The 7753-nt window shown below is 36.5% G+C and overlaps 1 non-coding gene across 1 annotated transcript; it reads left to right on the forward strand.

The window, feature by feature from the left end:
* The first annotated feature begins 662 nt into the window (after positions 1 to 662).
* On the forward strand, positions 663 to 735 carry Trnak-cuu (transfer RNA lysine (anticodon CUU)). The gene has a single exon. It is a non-coding gene; the product is annotated as a tRNA-Lys (tRNA).
* Positions 736 to 7753: the final 7018 nt, after the last annotated feature.

Here is a 7753-nt window from a genome sequence, read left to right on the forward strand (position 1 = left end):
TAAGCAACAATATGGATGGCTGGAGTAAGAAGATGACAACCCACAGAAGAGGTCATTTGATTTACTTGATTATTGAATTCATTTCTCCTCAGGGGATGTCACCTTTTGATGAGCCTTTACATGGGATGCTTGCATCTTCACATCCTTTGCACCTTTTGGAGAGATCTGTCTATATAATTATTCCTCAAATATCTTCCTCACAATTTTTCCTACCCGTTGGTTACAGCCTATGAATCAGAGAACAATTGCATATTTGACCATTTCTCCTTCCAAGCAAAATGCACACTGTGAACATTTCCCCTAACTTGAATCTTTCAGGGTTGTCTTTGAAAGAGGTTGTAATGATGCAGCTGTCCACTTCTGAGAAGTACCTGATAATATGCAGAATCATGAGGAAACCATGCTCTAATCACCTTTTCCTTAGTCGTTTAATAACAGATCACATCACATGATGCATTAACTTCATGCTTAGCAGCAGATGCCTTGTAATGTGAATTGAAACTATTGTCACTCTATTGTCAACTATTGTCACCTTCCTTATGTAACTTGCTTTTGCCTTGAGGACCTGTTCAAACCCACACACATTATACTTTCTTTTGATACTGGATTACTGTGGTAATAAGGGTGGTGGCGGGGCTGCATCCCCAACACCCCAGCTGCCTGCCCAGCTAGCTCAGTCGGTAGAGCATGAGACTCTTAATCTCAGGGTCGTGGGTTCGAGCCCCACGTTGGGCGCCATTTGTAGTAATAAGAGAGGCGGGGCTGCGTCCCCAATACCCCAGCCGCCTGCTTGGCTAGCTTATGCCTGAAATAACAACACACAAACTGTATTCATTTAAACACTGCTTGGTCCTTTTGGCTCTAGCCCTTACTGGCTAATTCTGATATACTGATCAACCCATCTCTAATAATCTGTGAGCACTGGTCTTACCAGGAAGATTCTAGGTCGGAGCTTCATCGCGTGTGTCTGCCCGGGAGCGGGGCATGGCGTCTTTCTCTGAGGCGTCTGCTCCCGAGAGGAGAGCTGTCGAGTCTGAGCTCACTTCCTCTTCCTCCCGGCATTCTGTTCTGTTTACTCCACCTACCTATGTCCTAACCAATAAAATGGGCCAAGGCAGTTCCTTTATTAGCCAATGACCTTCCTCCATCAGATTACTGCTGCTTTAAGTCCTGATTTATGACTTTATAATTCAGGGAAAAAAAACAGCACATGGTGGGCTGCTCAGTTGCCAGGGTATCATGGTGTCCCATTGCCAAATATTTGATTTTCATGAAACCAAATAGCAAACCAAGATCTGTCTTTTGAAGGTTGAATAATTGTCTGTACATTATGACAGAGCCTTGCTCTCAAATCCCCAAATTCTCTTATGTGATTTGTCTATAAGGGCTTGCCAAAGGCTCCAAATAGCAACCCTAAGTGTTAGTGACACCTAAGTATCATTGGGTCTGCTGGATCATATTTTCAATTGATAGAGTAGCCTGAAACTATTGAAAATCTTTCTCCTGTTTCAAGCCCTTCTCAAAATTAGCAATGTTCCAAGTCATGTAATATACAGGCTATGATAAAACACCCAAGTGAGAATAAGTTGTCTCCAGAGTTCAAATAGGTCTAATAATGGTGTTTATGTCTTGGAGGTTGGAGTGGTCAGGTATAGTAACATATATTTCCCATAGAAACAGTAACTCAGCGTACTACTGTTCTCCTTAGAATTTCAAGGGAGTAAAAAGCCCTTGAATTTTGTCTAGATATGTTTCCCATTTCTGATGCTTAAAGATATTAGCAAAAAGTCTTAAGTGGTTGCTACCTCCTGCTCACTAGTGTAATCAGCGTAATGTTATCAATTTAATAAACAAAAGTGACATTTTGTGGAGCAGATTATCAGATACCTATAATTAAGTTATGACACAGGGCTGGAGAGTTGACATAAAACTGTAAAATTTTCCTGCTACTTTTTCTCACCAAAAGAAAAATGCTTCTGTTAGTCCTTATGGACAGCTTTCAAGAAAAAGACATTTGTCAGATCAATAGCTGCATTCCATGTAGCAGGAAATGTGCTACACTCTCAAGTAAGGACATAACATCTGCTAGAGAAGCTGCAGATGAGTCACTGCTTGCCTGAGTGCTTGTTACTTAGCTTCCATGATTGACAATACATAAGGCTTCTTCACTGTCCAGACAAGAAAGTTAAAAGCAGATGTGGTGGGAACAACCACCCCTGCATCTTGCATGTCCATGACGGTGGCACAAACTTGTGTAGTTTCTCAAGGGAGTGGATAGTTTGTTGATTTATTCTTTTGCCTTGCAAAAAAGGATTCTAAAGACTTACATTTAGCCTTACCAATCACAGTAGCCCTCATACCACATGTCATGGGACCAATGTGAGATTCTGCCAACTTTAAGTATATATTGCCAAATTATACTTTCAGGAATGGGAAAATAGGTACATGATGAGTCCAGGGACCAACTGGATCTACTAGGATTTTAGGCTAACTTTAATTATTCACCATACCTTCATAAGTTCCTACAATGTTACTTGGAGCCTCGTAAAATCAGCATCAATTTAGAGCCAATACCCAATATACCCCTGAAAGTCTAATTCTTCAACTTTCTCTCACTTGTAAAAGGTAATGAGCTCATTCAGAAAATGACTTGAGAATGGATAAGAGAAAGACTACTGGTATTTTATAATGGTCCTTCCTCAGGGGATCTTGGCCATCTCCTTGTTTCATGGGGTCTGGGACTGTATACTGGCTCTAAGTGGTATCTAAGATTTCATTTTCTCTTGTTCCAATAGTACAATTCTTTCATTCATGTGAATTTTTTTTGGTACAGATTAAACAAAAATGCAGTTACCTTCTTATCTATTTCATGCCTGGACCACTATGGTTGATTAGCCAGTATCACCATAAAAATAGTTTTGCATGTGCTGCCCATTATGGGTTACGACATCATGGACATTGCTTTGTCTGTTTTTATTATTACAATATCTAAAACCATCTTGCCTTTGAAGATCCATTGCTTCTACCTGACTCCTGCTGTTTTGGAGCCAAATTAAACTTATTGCTTTTAATTCATCCAACTGAGCAAAGTATTCCCAACTAGTATTCCATATATCCTCATCCTAAATTCTAGAATAACATTCTTTACTAACTAATAGTCTTACTTTAACCACCAATATACTCCAAGGATGGGACTTGAATTTTGCTGTAATTCAGACAACTTATAAGTGCTTTAGTTTGTTCTCTATGCTACTTGAGCTCTGTGGCTGCTGCAGAGAATATTCTCTTCCAGGAAAAACTTAGAAACCTTTATACTGTTTATGTACATTTTGAGTCATTTAGCTTTACCACTGAGTTTATTGTTGCCCTTCACTGTATTCTGAGATGCTAAAACTTGATTATGATTATTAAAAGGCTCATTCTTTTCTTTTGTCAGTTTACCTATAGATGCTAAGAGCAACCAACCAGCATCATCATTTTGCTTATTTTCTAGAAACTGTCAAGTTTTATATACAGAGTCACCAAATCCATTGTCTCTCACAATTGGTAAATCAAGATAATCAAAGGCATCTGTTACCCTAAGTTTGTAAAATAGTCCACACCATCAGTTTTCAATACTCTCTGAACTCCCAGGAGAGATATCAGTAACTGTAAATGTAAGCAAATTGGAAAACCAATTACAGATACATAATAAAATATTTATTGTTACATTTTTCTTGCTTTGAGAACAACTTCTGGTACCAAAATATGTATTAATCTGTATTCTCAATGGAATATATATTCCATTTTTCAACTAGGCTGTGGGGTAGTTAATTTCATGCTAGTTGAAAAATGGTCATGTACCAATGAAAGGTGCAATAATTCAATAGTTATTCAGTCTTATGAGACTGAATGTCTCAGTTTATCCTCCATATACATCAGAACTTGCATATGTAGGTTCTTACGCTAGTCAAGGAATGGATTTGCCAGCTAGAGCAAACTGGCTAAGAGAATAAGTTTCCTGCTTCCAAGTTCTTTAGATGGGCTGCTAGCAGAAGGCATGGCCCAGATTAATAGTGTATATTCCTTCTTACACCTGTAAGAATGGCCAAGATCAAAAACACTGATGACAACTTACGCTGGAGAGGATGTGAAGTAAAGGGAACACTCCTGCATTGCTGGTGGGAATGCAAGTTGTTACAGTCTCTTTGGATGCCAGTGTGGTGATTTCTCAGAAAATTAGAAAACAACCTTCCTCAAGACACAGTAATACCACTTTGGGGTATATATCCAAATGATGTTCAATTGTTCCATAAAGACACATTCATAGCACCATTGATTGCCATAGCCAGAAACTGTAAACAACCTAAATGTTCTTCGACCAAAAAATGGATAAGGAAAATGTGCTACATTTACACAATGGAGTACTACACAGCCGAAAAAATAATGACATTGTGAAATTTGCAGACAATTGGATGGATCTAGAAAACATCATATTGTAAAGTAACCCATACCCAGAAAGACAAACATATGTACTTACTAATAAGTGTCTTTTAGACATAAAGCAAAGAAAATCAGCTAACAATTCATAATCCCAGAGAACCTAGACAACCATGATGACCCTAAGAGAGACATACATGGATCTAATCTACATGGGAAGTAGAAAAAGACAAGATCTCCTGAGTAAATTGGGAGCAGAGAGCCTAGGTCAGTCCCATTCAGGATCCCTGGCAATTGAATCCCTAGAGATTCCATGAGCACAGGGTAGTTAACTCTGGACTTCCCTGTGGAAGCTTTGCTGCCTCTGGCCCCCACAATCTTTCTTTTTCTGAAGGTCAATCTGGTCACAGAATTTAGTTAAGGAAAAATGACACACAGGTTTGCCCGTCTATTTGGGTTTTAGTTAATTCCAGATGTATTCAATTTGACAACCAAGAATAGCATTCAAAGCTGCTTAATATCTTGTGCTCATGTTCACTATGACTTGTTTTCATCTTATTTTCATGTACATCAGGCCTGTTTGCCCAGGAATGTCATTTTCCACAGAGGGCCTGAATGTCTCATATCAATTAGCTGTCAATAAAACGCCACAGAAACATTTCCATTGACTTATCTCACAGCATCCCTTCTGCAGTTGGATGTTCATCTTTCCATAGTTGTCAAGTTCATATTAACAATCACATATTATATTAATATTATTAAATCTTAATATTTTATTTATCTCTCAAAAAATTAACAACAAACATGACCAAAATAAATAAAGACTATTTCCATTCTGAAAAATATATTCATACTTCTTCCACTTAAACTATAAAACATGACTAAAAATAGTTATAAGTAAATACAATTTAAAGACTATACTAGTAACAGAATGTTTTCAATAATTTTGGAGGCACAAAATATTTACATTGTCAAAATATTAAAGTAATGTTTTGCTTTCCCTCATTTTTTAGCCTTTCCAAAACAGTATCGTTTATATGTCTTGAACATTTGAATAGCTGTGGAATTTTCCCAATCTGCTAATCAGTAATAAGAACATGATCATGATTAAATCAAAGCATACACTGTGTGTGCCTCTGTATGTTGGGTCCTCTTCTTATTTAACTAACCCTGTGTGATTTTCACTCAAAACAAATTATTTCTCATGTATTCAAAGGGCAATGAGCAATTAGAGCATAATTGATCCAACTGAGCATCAGATTTCAGTCTTGTGCTAGGAAAATGGTTTTGAAATAATGTCTTATCCATTAGCAATTTCATCTAATTCAGAAGACATTTTCCTGAATGTGAGAGTGCCATTGACTTGGATAAGAGTTAACTACCATCACAGACATTACACACCTTAGAGTCTCACAGATAGATTAAATCAAAATCTTGGTAATTAAACACTGAAGTGTCTGTAAGTTAATAATTGATGACTTATCACCATAGTTTGCTACATTTTGAACTGTATATATTATATTCTTTTGTTTGCTTGAGATTTTTTTTTTGATACAGGGTGTTTCTTACTATCCTTAGCTATTCTGGAACTTACTTTGTAGACCAGGCTGGACTTGAACACAGACAAAGACTCGCATGCTGCTGCTTCCTAAGTTCTGACATTAAAGACATGGACCACTACTTCCCAGCTAACATTTTTTTTTTATTTTTTAATCATATTATGCATCATGTTAGTTTAGAGTTGAATGCATTAATAGCTCAAAATAGTCAATTCCTTAGAAATTTACTGAGTCACTCTGATGAATTAATTTGAGAGAATTTGAAAATACAATGATGATTAAGACAAATATCTATCTTCCATCCTTGTTAGAAGGCAAACAAACTTTAATAAAAAATAGGAACAGATAATTTGTAATAATCAGTAATAGAAACAGACACGAGAAGAAGGGAAAAATTGATGTGAATGCACCACAGCTTCAAAAACAAACAGAATTAATAAAACTGATTATAATTCTGAAATTATCACTCTCTGAGTTTACTTCAAGTGAGAGACATATTGAACACATTGTCTCTTCACCGTATTCAGTGGGATTTTATCGATTTTTGTCCCCAATGGCATTAAGTCTCAAGGAAATTAAGAAACATATAAAGATCATAAAGATTTTCTGCTAGAGTATAGAATTCGAACTCAGAATTTGCTTTACAGAAAGCCATTTTTCTCAAATCTGTTCTTAGAAAATCATTTTCTAAGACAGACAGAATAAAGTGAATGGCTAGGAGAGAATATCATGAACACTGTTCATCAGTAAGGCAGTAAAGTAAGACTCACAATAAAATCAAGTTGGGCTATATGTTCAGAAACACTGAGGTAATATTGTCTTCAACTGCTTAAGAAAAAAAAGAGAAAGAGAATGATGAATGATAAGAGGCTTGAGATTTCCAAGTCTGCAATTAACAGCATGTGAATGGATTCAAGAAGGATGTAACTATATTTGATATACGTATTAGAAAGCTGACACGTTAGGAGAATTTTTGGCACAGTCTTTGATAAGCTACTATTAAGAAGGGTGACATAGAGCAAAGGGGATGAATCAGAAACAATAAGCTACTATTAAGAAAGATCACATAGAATAAAAGCGGTGAATCAGAAATAATAAAGTACATGTGGGGAAAGTAGAAGGAGAGATCTAAAATGAACAAAGATAGAGAAAGAAAAGCCATTCTGAAACTACACTCGTACTGATGCCATGTAACTGTGAAGTGTCATTTAGGCACAGGTATATTGAGAAATAACTTTTATGCATTTAATTTAAACATACATTTCCCATCTCTATAATAAAATGAAAGAATATACCTTTTTATGTTAATGAGAAAATAGTGATTATGCGTATAAATTGCACAGTTTTCTCCACCAATTTATACACTTCAAGGAGTCTTAAAGTATTCTCATCTAATGTGTGCCTTAAATGATTACACAAACAGTCCAGACTGTTCAAAAAACATGTTTGGGTTAGACAGTGTGCACTGGTGCTGTAGGTGCATATTTGTATAACGGTTGTATGTTACTTTGAAAGGATGGACATTATAAGAGACTGTAGACATACAAACCAATCACAGATGACATGAACTAGAGATTTATAGTCTCATCTTAACCCTTATTTGCTTTCTACATGTCAACTGTAGGTGCAATGGGACTCATCATTCCCAAATCAGAACACCCTCCCCTCCCCTACATAGTGGACAGTATCTTTGATTTATAAGACAAAATAAACTATTGTCCCTACAGTTCTTATCAGATATTCATTTATTGCCTTGTATAGACAACAGACAGAGG

Source organism: Microtus pennsylvanicus, chromosome 2 (genome assembly GCF_037038515.1).
Source record: "Microtus pennsylvanicus isolate mMicPen1 chromosome 2, mMicPen1.hap1, whole genome shotgun sequence".
In the NCBI taxonomy this organism is placed as follows: Eukaryota; Metazoa; Chordata; class Mammalia; order Rodentia; family Cricetidae; genus Microtus; species Microtus pennsylvanicus.